The sequence below is a fragment of the Pollicipes pollicipes genome, unplaced genomic scaffold (genome assembly GCF_011947565.3).
Source record: "Pollicipes pollicipes isolate AB1234 unplaced genomic scaffold, Ppol_2.1 Scaffold_5724;HRSCAF=6776_pilon_pilon_pilon, whole genome shotgun sequence".
NCBI lineage: Eukaryota > Metazoa > Arthropoda > Thecostraca > Pollicipedomorpha > Pollicipedidae > Pollicipes > Pollicipes pollicipes.
In genome coordinates this window covers 15,274,827-15,289,478 of record NW_023596746.1, presented here as the reverse complement: position 1 = coordinate 15,289,478, position 14,652 = coordinate 15,274,827, and positions in this window count along the sequence as shown.

The following is a 14,652-nucleotide window of genomic DNA, read 5'->3' as shown; positions in this document are numbered from 1 at the left end:
CAGCGTTACTCACAAACTTCATGGTGGGATCCGCAGTATGCGTGTTCGCGACTGGTACCCGGGTGTCTCTGACTCGGCGTTTTATAGGTTTGACCGTGAGCCGCATAGTTGAATTATGTTTGGGGCTGAGCGGTGTCATTGGTTGAACTGTGACCCCGGTGTTGGAAATGAGAGAAGAGCGGCAGCGCGCGTCACGGCATGGGACAAAGAGTTTTACCAACTCTCTTGTAACAAAAGAAGAACAGTGTTCGATCGTTTCAGGGCAACTTTACGTAGGTGTGTGGCGCCTTGGCTTCGGTGCACTGTTGATTATCTGTTCGTGTTTTACGCTCTACAGGCTACGGGCTACGTGCCACTTGTAAAATAACGTTATTTGCGCGAAATAAGAACACAAGGTCAGTACCGTAAGATCTCAGTCAGTAATAATACGTTTATTGCATCCGTTTTGCAAAAGAAAATACGCTTGGGTCATGTCAGGTCACTGATCAATGTCGTCATCCAAATGTGTGCAGCTGCGACATGAGTAAAGGTGAAGGGTATCAATAGAAAAAGGACGAAACTTACCACAAAATTCGTCAACAAAAGATTTTCTCCCAGGACATATTGCGGCATTCTCAAATTTGGGGTGTGGGACTACCCTTTTTAAACTCTTAGTCAAAAGGTCACGACGCTGCGGGACGACCTGACAACCGACAAGTATTGTTTTGTCTCCGTCTTTGGTCCACAGGTTTTTCAAGTGCAGATATGTAAAAGTTAAAACAGTAAATTTATCCATAGGGAATGGGCAGCGTGGCTTGCGGGAAAGTGCTTGTATAGAAAAGCTACGTGTGGCATCTAATAGTAGGATAAAGTAAAATGTCTAATCCTCGTCAGTCAAAGTGCGTGGCCGGAAAGGTCGTGACAGCAAAAACATTCTCTTGCAACCCCTGTCGAGGGGATATATTATGTCGGATAATCAAAGCAAAGCGTTCGTAACTAATTTGATGAGCACCTTCGAGACGCACGTCTTCGGAGAACGTGCGCGCTAGTCGTGCGACCTTCGTGTCGTCGTGTCTTATTTCCCACTCTCCGTTGCACTGGATGCAATTTACACTGTTGCATGCGCCCGGGTGGCCGGTTGGATGGATACCGTTCGCTCGGGTGGGGAATCAGTTTGACAACCCCAGCCGTGTGTCACCAAAACACCACAGAGACCTCAGGGACTATGACAGCTACATACACAAAACTGACAGGGCGTGTTAGCTTGTACTAGAGCCCACTTAGGTCAAAGTTTGAAATTTTTAGGTCCTGACCTTCGGGTCAAATAAGGTCAAAGAAAGTTTAACTCCAGGTTGATCTCCAAAGTACACCCAAACCCAGATGCGTCTTCTCAACAAAAGGTCACAAGTTTATTCAAGGTCGGCGATCTTGTGTGAACCTTCAAAGATTAAGGTGACCAAATCATTCAAGACTGCTTTGTTTTGAAATTGAACAAGCGACAAAAAGTACGCCAGACAGTACGTTTCTGAAAACAAAATGCTGTCCTACGTAATTTTAGCTCAGAAGACTATTATATAGACATATAATATATATATATAATATATATATATATATATATATATATACATACATAGCATAATATATAATATCATATAAATATATATATATATATATATATATAATATATATATAGAACATACAGATCTATGGGAGTTGCGTAAAGAGGTCCCTGTGACCAATAAGCTCGAAATGAGCACCAAAAAACTACCCGATGCAGCAATCCCTAGAACAATAAAGCAGGTTGGTTTTGACCTTGGTCTGGTCTTCATACCTTACCCTAGGTCAATGGAATTTGCTATTCAATCATTGTGTTGCCTAAGAAAGTATGACCCCTACCTAAGCGCATCACAGATGTTTGACCTTGTCTAACACTCCGTTGTCTCATCAGATTGAACGATTCCTAGAAACTGACTTCCGATCGGAAACTTCCGGAAAAAATCTTGGGGGGGAGTCAAATTGACCGCTACCCGAGGGGGGTGTGTTAATGCTACTACGTTTCCACTACAAGGTGAGCACCCTGTATCACGCTAGCAGCAGTGGATCACGGCGGTAAAACACCAGCTCGAATGGGGAAATTTCAGCAACAGCAAACGAAAACGCGGATCCATGGATACTTATATCGCGCTAAATGCGTAATATTTTTCGCTGCGGAACATCAACGTCGTTTTGGGACTTCAATTGATCAACCTGTTTACGTTACGTCCATTCAAAGTAGTCCTCTAGTCTTTGTGTTGACCGCTGAGGCTGACTGGCAAGTTTTTGTTCTGTCTATGCTCGTTGCGCGTGACCGAAACATTTTAGCTGAGCGTCCTGCATTTCGGGCAGTTTGCAGCTTAGAACCTCGCACTGGGCGCCATGACGTGAGAGTCTGAATAACCGGAATGCTTGTTACGCAAGAGTGGCATTTTGGAGATGTGATGTCGGTGGAAAATAGCAAACCGACCTCATGATCGTTGACTCCCACACCTTGCCATGGGACGGGGGGTGGATGGAACATCCATTGCATTTTTTTTTGCAGGAGCAACGTGTTCTTAGCTTTCCGGTTTCAAAGCAGCGGCAGTTTTTGAGGAACACTACACGACGATCTACGGCCATGGCGGGAAGCCCACGGGAAACGCGGAAACTGCGGCGGGCTGATATTGTGATATGAAAGGAATTGTCCCACGTTTGAAGAGCATTCAGCAAGCATCAGGTATGATGAAATAAGCTCACATAAAGATATTGGTATGCATTTTAATGGAAAAGACTGCTCTGGGCAATACCATTTCTGCATTTGGTAGATATACTCCTTCATGTGTTCTCATTTTAATTGCGTCATCGTAACTTGCCAGACATTGATTGAAACCAACTGACGGCAGGTTGTATCTGGGAATGTGCTCATCAGCGCCATATTTTGCCATGATCGTGGCATGACCAACGGAATGACAAGGTGTAAATGACGTTTGGCGCCATGAACGCCTAGGTGACCTTGAAATAACCTGCACGCGCATTATGGCGGACGTGTAGCTTAGAAACTACAGGGGCTTAGGCCTTAAAAATTGCGGGATGTGGACTGCACCGATTGCTCTTCGAGATGACTATTTCAGTTCAAAACCCCATAGATGTGGAACACTTCCTTTTGAAGGCATTTTTCCACATTTGAAGATGTTGAAGCAAGCATCGACAGGATTAACAAGCTCACTTGCCTATTGATATACTTGTAAACCGAAAAGAATGCTCGGTACAAACTATCTCTGCATGTAGTACATATGCTCATCACTGCCTCATTACTTGAATGCATGATTGATAGGTTGAGAGCCAAGTGACCGATACATCATGAAACCGTGTTCACAAACACCAGATATGAATGACTAGACAGCTAAACATTTTTGCCTTGATCGCCGCATGAAAGGAATATCAGGATTTGAATGACATTAATATGACGTCATGGATGCCTAGGTGACCTTGGTATAGTATTGCATGAAGACGTCCGCACATCTTCGAGGACGCATAGCTTAGAAACTACAGGTTGTGAGGCCTGAAGAAGGACAGGGCTGTAAATTGCACTGAATAATCTTAGAGATGGCTATTTCCGTTCAAAACGCTATAAAGACGCAAAACACGCCATATAACTGAGCCATATATCATGTATAAATGCACAAAACAGTTAAAACTATATACGATTAAATGCAGGCTTAAACGAGAAGCACACCTGTGCAGATTTTGTGTCGCTATAAGCCACATATATAGCCACATATGCTGCGTGCCTGACACCGTCACAGCCATGTAGGAGGTCGTGAAGCTGAAAAGCTGCAATTTGCAGGAAACTGTTCCTCCGACCTGACATAATTGAGGCAAATATTGACCTAGAAATATGACGCTGACTTACAATAGCGAGGTTTCAAGCGACCAATCTGCAGGTGATTGCCACTAAGATCTATTCATGAGTTTGGAAACAGCTGGGTGGTCGCAACGACTCGCTCTACGAGTCTGCGTTACGAAAAACTTTGAATGGGGGCGAGGGATGAAAACCGCGTGTCTTAAAAGCGGTAGCCTTATAATTATACCATCCACCGCATATTGCAGCCCATTTTTGTCCTGATATAGATGCTAGGTATCTCTGAAAATTTGCTTATGTTTCCAGAATAGCGTAACGTATGAGGGAGTTTGCGTGGCAAAAAACAGTGGCAGTACTTACAGTTGTCATGTGATACAGGATTAAATATGCTAAAAAGTAGTTAAAAACATTTGTTTCCAGACATCACAGCTGTCAATGTGCTATCAACCAGCTATGTTTACGGCATGTAGCTTTTTCGGACGAATTACATCTCGCTCAACATGTTACAAAAAGTTGCACAATATTCGTAGTTATCAAGGAGATAAAACTTGTAATCGAATAATCAAGAATAACGCGACTACCGAGCGGATGGTTATGGGAATCAGCACCCCGGCTAAACCCGCCATCACCACAGAAAACCCAACAGTTTTATTTGAACATAAACCACTTAATTCTCGAAGACTGAAGCCCGCCAATGAATAAAAAACACACTCTTATGTAAGACACTTCTTTAGATTTCAAATAAGGGTGAGACCACTGCACCACAGCAATGCGAATCAAATAAATGCACGAAAAATAGTCAGCCAACTAACTTAACGCTTTCGCTCTCTCTCTCTCTCTCTCTCTCTCTCTCTCTCTCTCTCTCTCTCTCTCTCTCTCTCTCTCTCTCTCTCTCTCTCTCTTCTCTCTCTCTCTCTCTCTCTCTCTCTCTCCCTCTCTCTCTCTCCCTCTCTCTCTCTCTCTCCCTCTTTCTCTCTTTCTCTCTCTCTCTATTTCTCTCTCTCTCTCACTCTCTCTTACTTCTCTCTCTCTCTCCCTCTCTCGCTCTCTCTCTCTCTCTCTCTCTCTCTCTCTCTCTCTCTCTCCCTCACTCCTCTCTCTTCTCTCTTGTACTTTCGTCATACAAATAGGACAGTGGGAGAGGAATGGGCACATGGACGCGCCATGGACCAGTGTCGGATGATCCTTTTTCACGAAATAAAAATTTGTCGTTTTTGCTGTTGCTCCCAGTGCTATCATAAGGCAGGACAACACAAATTCACTCTTTCTCATGCTTTGGATTTTCCAGTGATGTCGCAAGGAATGAAACGTTATACCGCCAGTGCCATTCACAGACACGACAGTGAAAGGTATGGGTGTGATTCAGTACCACACTGTGCGGCATATTTACACAAGAGCCGTTTAGCGCAAAGAGGCAGAACAGTAAAGTGCCTCCATTCCGCGCTGGTCAACAGTTCACACGGGTCAAGAGGTGATCTAGGCAGTCGGAGCCACCGGCAGGTGATCGCCCTGAGCCTGGAAGCCGTTCTCGTCGGCCACCCAGTTGACGGTTGTAGGTGACGCCGTCGTCACCGACGAAGCTGTAGGAGCCACGCATCACAGTGCCGACCTCTTCGCCGATCTGCTTTGACTCGCCGGTGACCTCTGGCGTTGGTGCCGTCGCTCGTCTCGTAGGCATACTGGAACGAGCCGTCCTCGCCCTGGGTGCTGTCCATGCGGACGATGGCCACCTCCGGGGCGTCCTGGGGACGGGCGGCGACCACGGCCAGCACGGCGGCGAGAACGACCTGTGAAGGGGGTGACATGGTTTGTCACCGTATCGTCACCTGTGGCACGCATTGTGCAGATACAGCATAAGTCACGAATTAGCGCACACATGATTTCGCTGCGCAGCTAAACACGTCCGAAATATGAAGAGCTATGGTGACCAAACTCGCGACCAGTGCGATACAGCAGCGTACTCACAAACTTCATGGTGGGATCCGCAGTATGCGTGTTTCGCGACTGGTACCCGGGTGTCTCCGACTCGATGTTTTATAGGTTTGGCCGTGAGGTGGCACATTTGAATTGATGTCTGGCGCCTGGGCTGTCGTGATTAGTTGAACTGTGACCCCGGTGTTGGAAATGAGAGAATCTGGGCAACGCGCGTCACAGCAGCGGACAAAGTGTTGTCGACTCCCTGGTAACCAATATAACCAATAACTGGAAGAACTGTGATATTTTCTCCCTGGCCTGATCCCAGATTTGCCACACGTATCCATGAGGCATTCATGCGCGACTCGATGAGCAACTTCAAGTTTCACCGATAAAAAAAAAACAAGCGGAGTATGGAACAGGACGAAATATGTTTTCGGTCAAAATGTCAGTTAGTGATTGTGGCAAGCATTTCCAATCACTTGCAACTGAATGTCTGCATGCCATTATTTTGTTGCCACGATGAGTATTGATGATGATTTTTTTGCCACGTTTGATGATGATTATTCTGTTGCTACTGCCGCTTACTGTGCAGTGACCGCCATTCGTTGCTACACGACCACACAGTTTATCGCGCGCACACCCACACCCACACCCACACCCACACCCACACCCACACCCACACCCACCCACCCACACACACACACACACACACACACACACGCACACACACACACACACACACACACACACACACACACACACACACACACACACACGTTTACGCACATTTTAGTCTCATATTGATGAGTTCGATCGTAGATATCCGTTGCAGGCCACTTGAGGGATGATACGTCAGTTACATTTCGGATCTCCGCGGCGTGAGGCCAGGTACTCACAAATTTACGTTCGTTGGAACGGCATGCAATTCTAGATTGGTCCTAGATGTTCAACGATTCCTTAATGGCAGTACCTTCATCGCCGCTTTAAGGCGCATATCACCTAGAACTGTTTTCATCTAGCGGTCACAGCTGCCATAGGACCATAACTTGGCTTTGGGGTTATGGCAAATTATGGGACTTTTCAAATACAGTGCACTGACTGGCTCGACAGCTGTCAGTGAGAGAAATCCATACGCAATGGGACCACACTAGGTCACTAACAGATATCACTGATCTAAGACAGTCTACCACAGATTTACCCCAACTAGCGAGTGCCTCTTGAATATGTCTGATCCAGCGCCTTAGAATGCTAAATTGCTGCTTTAAGACCGCCTCGGCCGGAGGTGGTTGGCGAAATTTTTCAAACGGCACCAACTCCTTTGAAGATATTATGCACACAAGTTTGAGCAGTGAATGCATTTCAAGTCCATATGAGTGTCGCGTTTGACATTTTTTACTGAAAATTCCAGGGATATGAATATTGTTGCATGCAAGCCATCAGAAACATCACATATTGAACAGGTATAAAACTTATGCCTTGACTCCGGCATTGAATGGCGACTACTGCATCGAATGGATCAAGGTCACGCAAATGCATTTGAGCCGAAATGCGTATAGAAGCACAGTGACGTTCCCTGATTGTTTGAGTGCTTTTTACAGTAAAACGATGTTTGACCATGACAAGTTTTGATAATATTGCGAGGTCTTAGTCCCAATAAAGGTTCAAAGGTTCATTCAGCCCAACATGTGCTCATCGGTAGGCGAGTACAACAAAAATGTGTTTCCACCAGCTTTAGTCCAAAGTCCTACGGATGAACGTAGAGCAAAAACATACCGCAATCTTTCATGTCTTCGGGGTCACTTCGAGCTCTGTAGTTCTAACGATGGCTAGGAAACTTTTTTGGAAGACCTCAACCTTTGTATATGCGAACCAGACCAGGCTATCGAGCCCACAACAGTACCCATGTTGAATAAGAAAGGCGGATAATAAGCAACGCACTGCGCAGGGCAATGTTGGGTGGGTGATTGGGGGGAGTGGGGGTGGAAGACAGGCAGGGTAATTATATATTTTTGTGTCTTCAAAGTTTTCCTTTAATCCTTTGCATAAATATTTTCCATCAGGATCCGTAATTCAAACTAAAGGTTCTATAGTTGCACAAAAGTCGTCAAAGTGTATGTCGAGCAAACTTCCGTAATTAAGGTAGAGGGTTATACATTGGGCCCAGAAAATCCTCTACTGCATAAAGAGGCATATTTTCTGGACTGGAAGACTATATGGATAATCTTGCTCATACTTCGGATCAGGAGGCCCTACTTTATTTCAAGGAGCCTCTTCACTGGTTTTTCGTAGATTGGGAAGTACCTAACATACGTCAGCAGGCCCCTTTTAGTGGCCAAACGAAACCATTAGAACATCCATGGCTTCGAATCATGAAAGCGATGTTTTTGGATAATGAAGTTTTTCGCTCGATTTGAATGTAACTTTTTAAACCGGAGGGACCTTGTTTTAGATTAGCAGGCCCCTATGTGTTTAATAAGGTTATTTTAGCAATAGATGACGCGGTTTTGTGAAAGGGAGCCCTTTTGCTGGGGTCAGGAAACCGCATGAAAAAATCCGAAAGCCCATTTTTTAATTTTTCAGTTCGACATCGATTTACGTTATTTATAAGATATTAAGGAATGTGCACAGGAATGTGGTTATGAGCACGTGTCCCCTTCCCCCCCCCCCTTCTATTAGCTTTGCCTTCAAAACGACACTGCCCGGAAGGCCTGCATGAGGAGGCCCCATTTTATGCAAGGATCCCGTGGGACATCCTACCCCTCTAAGCCGAAATTCGTGGCGGCGCCCCTGCTTCGAGTTACCGTGTACCTCACAGCCTGAAACAACCTGGAAATATCTGAAAGTTGCCCGAAACTCTACGCAGCTTCGGTAACTACTGCTGCAGACCTGATGAGCAGAGTAAAAAGAAGTGAGTGAAAAAAAGAGCAGTGAAAAAGCAGTAAGTAGTAAAAAGCAGTAAAAAGAGCAGTAAAAAGAGCAGTGAAACACGCTGACCAGGACAGGCGTTCGTGGTTTGGCGCGGACGCTGCAGTGCCACGGACTCGTGCTGGATTTTCCGATCAGGACGGCAGGCCAGCGCTTTGGTCTGAGATCGACTTGGTGAAGATGTCGATGGGGGTGTACCGCAGAAAATCCCACCGTCGAAGACCTGGTTGCTTGAGACGTGGAAGACGACAATGCTCCACCGCATTTTGAAGACAACCCTGAAATTCAATGCGTACAAACCACACGTTCGGAACGCCATTAGCGAGGATGACTAGGCTGCGGGGATCAAACGTGTCACGGAAATCAAACTGTGAAAATGCGTTCAAACAGGTTTGCTGTACTTTAAAAAAACTGTATGTTAAACTGCATTTTCTGGGCATCATATCATTTAAATATGCCGCTCCTACACACTTCACATAATGGCGCTTAGGCCTTTTGCCTTAAGTCGGCAGAATTGATATTCAGTTTTGAAAACGGCCATGCATGGGTCGACCCGTGACATGCGTACGATAGCACGCGACGGTCTGCACACCTTGACCCACATTCGTGGCAGTGTAATTCCACATTCTATTCCTCTGTCAACAATAATCATTGTTATGTCGCCGCTAAGAATCATCCTCGAGATCCGTGCCTGCTAAACTTGCGCTCCTTTTTCTGTCTTCGGTTTCAAAAAATGTTTTTCGGTATAAGTGAAATGAGAGGTGAACTAGAGGTAACGTTGCATGGTTGCAAAAATACGCCTAATGACGGTTTGTGTTTAGATGCCTAATAAATGCACAGAACAACTTTTAAAAATGTGTTGCTTGTTGCAAGCTTTACAGCGGCATGATCAATGAATACGGCACAGCAACTCCAAAAGTGTGCCTGGCTGGGCCGGGCCGCTGAAGTTACAAAATTTTTGGTTACCTGGAATTTTTGGTCAGTTCGTTTTAGCTGAAGCTATAACGAATCACCTGCGGCCTGCTTCGTGACAAGTAAACTCCGTCGACCAAAATAGGCAAGTTTCCCTGCACATAGTGTATTTGTGATCGTTATGTCATGAGTCCCGAAAATCATAAACCCAAAGCACATAATTAACGACAGCATAACGTTCTGCATCGTGAGGCGCATCGCTTACTTTTTGGGAACAGGCTGTGAGTTGTCTGCCATAGTTGGTAGGCCGAAATAAAACTGCTGATTAACTATGATGTCACGGGATAATATGGTGTATATAAGTTTCGATGGCTGGGAATTGTTTTGGGAAGCAGCCATTTTGGGGTGGCTGGGAACTTTGTTAGGACAATTTGCCATTTGTGTGGCGGGCACTCACGCAGTCATTGCTTTGACACCGCCACCAAACTTTCCAGTGCCGTCCTGTGCTAGAGTCGAATTCTCACTGCATGGTGGCGGGATGACTACCCGTGGCAAAACCCACGGCTAGTCAATTTCTAAACCTATGACGTTTCGCATCAACCACGGCCGTTGCTTGGTAGCGACAGCGGTGCAACATGATGGCTTAAGTGCTCAAGAAGCCATTTTATCAAGTGTTGACGAGATTATTTTATCGGGATTTCTAAGCATTTACGCTGTCGAATAACAGTCGTGGCCTTCGGCAACAACTATGGATTCATGGGTGCGAATGAGCGCCAATTAAACGTCCTTCGGTTCTGAGGTCATGTCCTGCGTGGCTAGACCAAAATCCGGTTGTACCCAGCAACAAAAGCCACCGCGATATACGGGCAGAAAGTGTTTCCACAGGCACGCGGTTCACTGCTGCTAACGTCTTGGAATTTTTTTCTTGCGCTTAGGCTTTGTGCGGCACCGCCAGCATCCGGCGCCCGTGGCGACCAGCGAAGGCCGTATCTGCGCGGGAACTATGTGTTTAACTACGTTTCAGGCCGAGCCAACCGTGGTCCCAGCCAGCTGAATATCCATTGTGATGACGTCGCCCGCGGTCACGACGGCCAAGGTCACGGGCTGCGCATTCTTCGGTGTTCTCTCCAGCCGGCGACGGAGCACATCTTCTGCCCGCACTTGTTCCCGGCGGCATGTCGACTAGGGATGGAAGGCAGGTGCATGCAGGCGGAAGTGAGGGCGGATCGCATTTGTAGATGAAGCAAGCGACTTTTGTGGATCTCTCAAACGTCGTGGGCCCTTCCGACGCCGGCGGGCCCCAACGACCAGGAGAATTAATAGCATGCAAGGAAAACGTTGAGGCGAAGACATCTGGAACAGTATGGTTGTGTGGACGAGTTGAAAGCATTCTTGGTGCGGGGAGAGGGGCGCCATAGGTGGCAATTGCCCGTACAGTACAGAAGCTACTCCAGAAAAATATGATCATCTGGCTTTTATTTACTTCATTCCTACTGGGCTGGTCTAATTCTTTTTTGTCCTCTTACTGAATCAAAGCAGACTCAAGGTTCAAGAAATTGTCGTAAATATCAAGGTAGTGAGCAAAGTATGTATCAAATGACAACGCTCAGGAATCTACTGGCGCCATGCACTTTTGATGTTAATTCGACTTTTTTTGGAGCGATGACAACCAGACGGCATTGCCGGAGTTTTTCAGGGATGAACAAAGTTTTGAGAAACCCCGTGAATTGAACATCAGGATGGATCAGAGCAAGTTCGCTTCTGTATTCATTTGGCCAACCGATGACCACCTGGGCTTGTTCACCCTTTCTTCATCACCGATTAATGAAGACATTACAATAATTAGTCTCGAGCATGGGCGTTTGCAATCTCTGGAGCAAAACACCGACACCGGGCGATCAAGTCTCCACTGGATGCGCGGCGTTGGCGTTGCAGACGGCATGCAATGGGCTCGCCGAAACGGGCACCCACCGGAAAATGGTACCCTTGAATTGACCTAGTTGTGGAATCCCAGGAATCCCAGTTATTTGCGTCATTGTGACTGTTGATACGTTCAGACGAACAACCTGAAAATGGCCTTAGTGAAGGAACGAATTTATCTTAAAGGTTTTTGGAAGCATTAATTCCTGACGCGTCTGGCACAAACTCTAATTCCTGACACACGACCGTTCTCACCCGCCCTCCGTCTGGTGTTGGATATGACGGCCAGCGGCGGTCGCTTCGGCGCAGACTGCAACGCCGGATATCATTGCTTTTGTTCGTGAAGATTGCAAGCATGCGTGCTCGACAATTTTTCACCAGTCCACTCTGAAAAGGGAGCGGCGTCCTCATGCAAGTGAGCCTTGGTCAGGTCCACACAAATGATTTACCTCTCCTGCGTCAAGACCACTGGGATCCCGATCGATCCATAGTCTCTTAGAGGGATGTCATACATCTACTCCCTCTCTGACGCTGGATGCTCCTGACCGGGTCCATTGGCCCTGGATTGACGCAAGGGCCCTTCGCTAACGTAAGTGAATCATTTGACGGTGTGCAGGGTCCAATAAACGCACAAGGATCCCGGTTCGAATGATAGAGCCTCTTGATGAACGGACATTAGGCCCGCGTTCGGTACGTGAAACGTGAAATTTACGTGAAATTACGGGAGACGCGTTACGTGAAATTTTGGGAGAAACTGCTTTAAGTGCATTTCGAAGGCTGACTCACTCCTACGTATTTTGCAAAGCCACGTCCCTGTAGCCCTGCATTTACTGATAACATGCTTCTACACAAACACCTGAAACGATATCACTTCTGGTTTTGTGACATCATCGTTAATCAGCTGTAAGCATTGACGACCTTTACTATCTTCGCATAATCATTACCAGCGCAGAACTCGCACTGCCTAACGTAATTCTAATTAGTGCGAAACCCCTGCGATATCGGCAACAACAGATACAAACCACATTTTGAACACATCGAGCAGCTTTATTTAGCTCTATGTCTAATCAGGTGACACTTAAAAACGTTTTACTGACATGAGCGTTTTCCCGTCTTTAAATGGGTCTTTTCATCCTAATATGAACCATTTCCGTACTCGAGAGGCTCTTGTAAAGGGAGTGTTCCACATTTTATTGGTTTGTGAACTGAATTAGCCGTCTTGAAGAACTCTCGGTGCAGTGCCAGCCCTGACCTTCTTAAGACTTAAACCCCTCGAGTTTCTGAGCTACACGACCGCGAAAATAGGGAGAATATTTTGGGGCATATCGAGGTCAAATTGGCACCCAGGACGTCATAACAACGCCATTCAAAACCTGTCATTCGACGAGCCATGGGTCGGTCAGGGCCGAGAAAAATGTGATGATCGACTCGTTGATATCTGGCGTTTCCTGAGCGCGATTTCCAGACGCAAATGCCGTCATTTGGCTCTCATTCACTGTTGTGCACGGGGCGATGACGTAATCAAATATTGACATATCACGGAACATATTTACGAACAGGAATTGTGTTGTCTAGTCTTTGCACTTCTATTCATCTACACATAATCCATCAACCTGCGGAGCGCTCTCATTGCGCTGTCACATCTTATCACGTGCCAGCGTCGAAACCATAATGTGTTACATTGTTCATCGATTAAGAGACACGACAAAGTCGAAAAAGTGAAATGTTGCATAGGGCTTCCTAACATAACTCACACATTGGGGTGAGTCATCAGTAACAAAACCAACTAAGACATCAATTATTTGGTACTGGAGCCCAAAATTGTACGGCTTAGCAAAAGTTCTTCCCAAAAACTTAAATTCGTGACGGGCGAGCGGATCAAAATATCGCGGTGAATGGACGTCCGGCGTTGCAGTCACCCGTTGCTGCGCGGCGCCGGCCACCGCAGGTAACACCAAGCCGTGGGCGGCAAGCGATACAAAATAGATTTGCGCATGGAAACGATGCTACCGAACTCTTCTTAAGCCGTCGTACAAAAATGTCCCGATCTATGGTCAAATATGCGAATCAAACACTACCCAATTGATTGCCATATGACAGGAACTTTATGTGTTGTTGAGTGTGGGCTCGTACGGGTACGTTGATTAGTACTACACGCATTATTTACTTTCACTTCTTTAAGACAACTCACTTGCTGCAGCAAGGTTTGCAGCCTGCATCCACGGTGGTAGAAGAGAGGGGAAGGGCATGGTGACCCATCCACATCTTGCTCCTGGTCGAGCCTACGTATTCGATGCACGGGCCCAAAAGCTGCATGGGAGCACCGAGCGCTGGTCAAGCGGCCCGCTCTCCGGTCCAGCCTCTTTTGAAAGACTGTCCTGCATCCGGACAGCGGGCGGACGGAGTGGTGCGGCGGCGGCGACGGCGGCGGCCGCCTTGTCATGGCCTGTTGTTTCGACCAACTGCGGCAGATGCATTTAAAGGGGCTGTGAAAGAAACGCAACAATCATGGAAATTCTAAAAAGAAGTCACAGTGCATCTCGTAATCATGCGTGCGTATTCAGCTTGCATATTTACCAATTGAGACATTAAGGTAGATACAAATTTGAGCGATGGTATGATGCATTAAGGTTGAAACGGGAGGCTGACACTTCTGAGAATGTGATTAGTTAACAACAACCAGCTTACCTCCGGGGTAGCAAATGTTCTCACGCTTGGGAGAATCTGACGTTGCCTGAGCCTGGCCTTGTTGAGGCCATACCGCGCCTCTTCTCCCATCTGCGCCGAGCACGCCTCGGTGGCGGTGTACATGGCCCTCTCCACCGCCTTGGTGTGAACCGGATAGTGCGGGGCAGCCAGCGGAGCCTGCAATCTGTCCCGCAGCTCGCCATCGCTGAGGTCTCGCAGAGGAAGCTGTGTGACTGGTCCGTCCGGTACCAGGGGATCAGTTCGGCGTACCTCTCGGCCTTGACGTTTATCACTGGGATGGCGATAAGACCCTAGGCCGAAGACACTCGGTTTGCTGATCACGCGCGGCGCGACGACCGGAGCCGCCTGTTCGCGAACCGCACGTTTCTCGTCCCCAGCATGTCCAGCAGCAGCTGTTCCCGATCGGCCCAGTG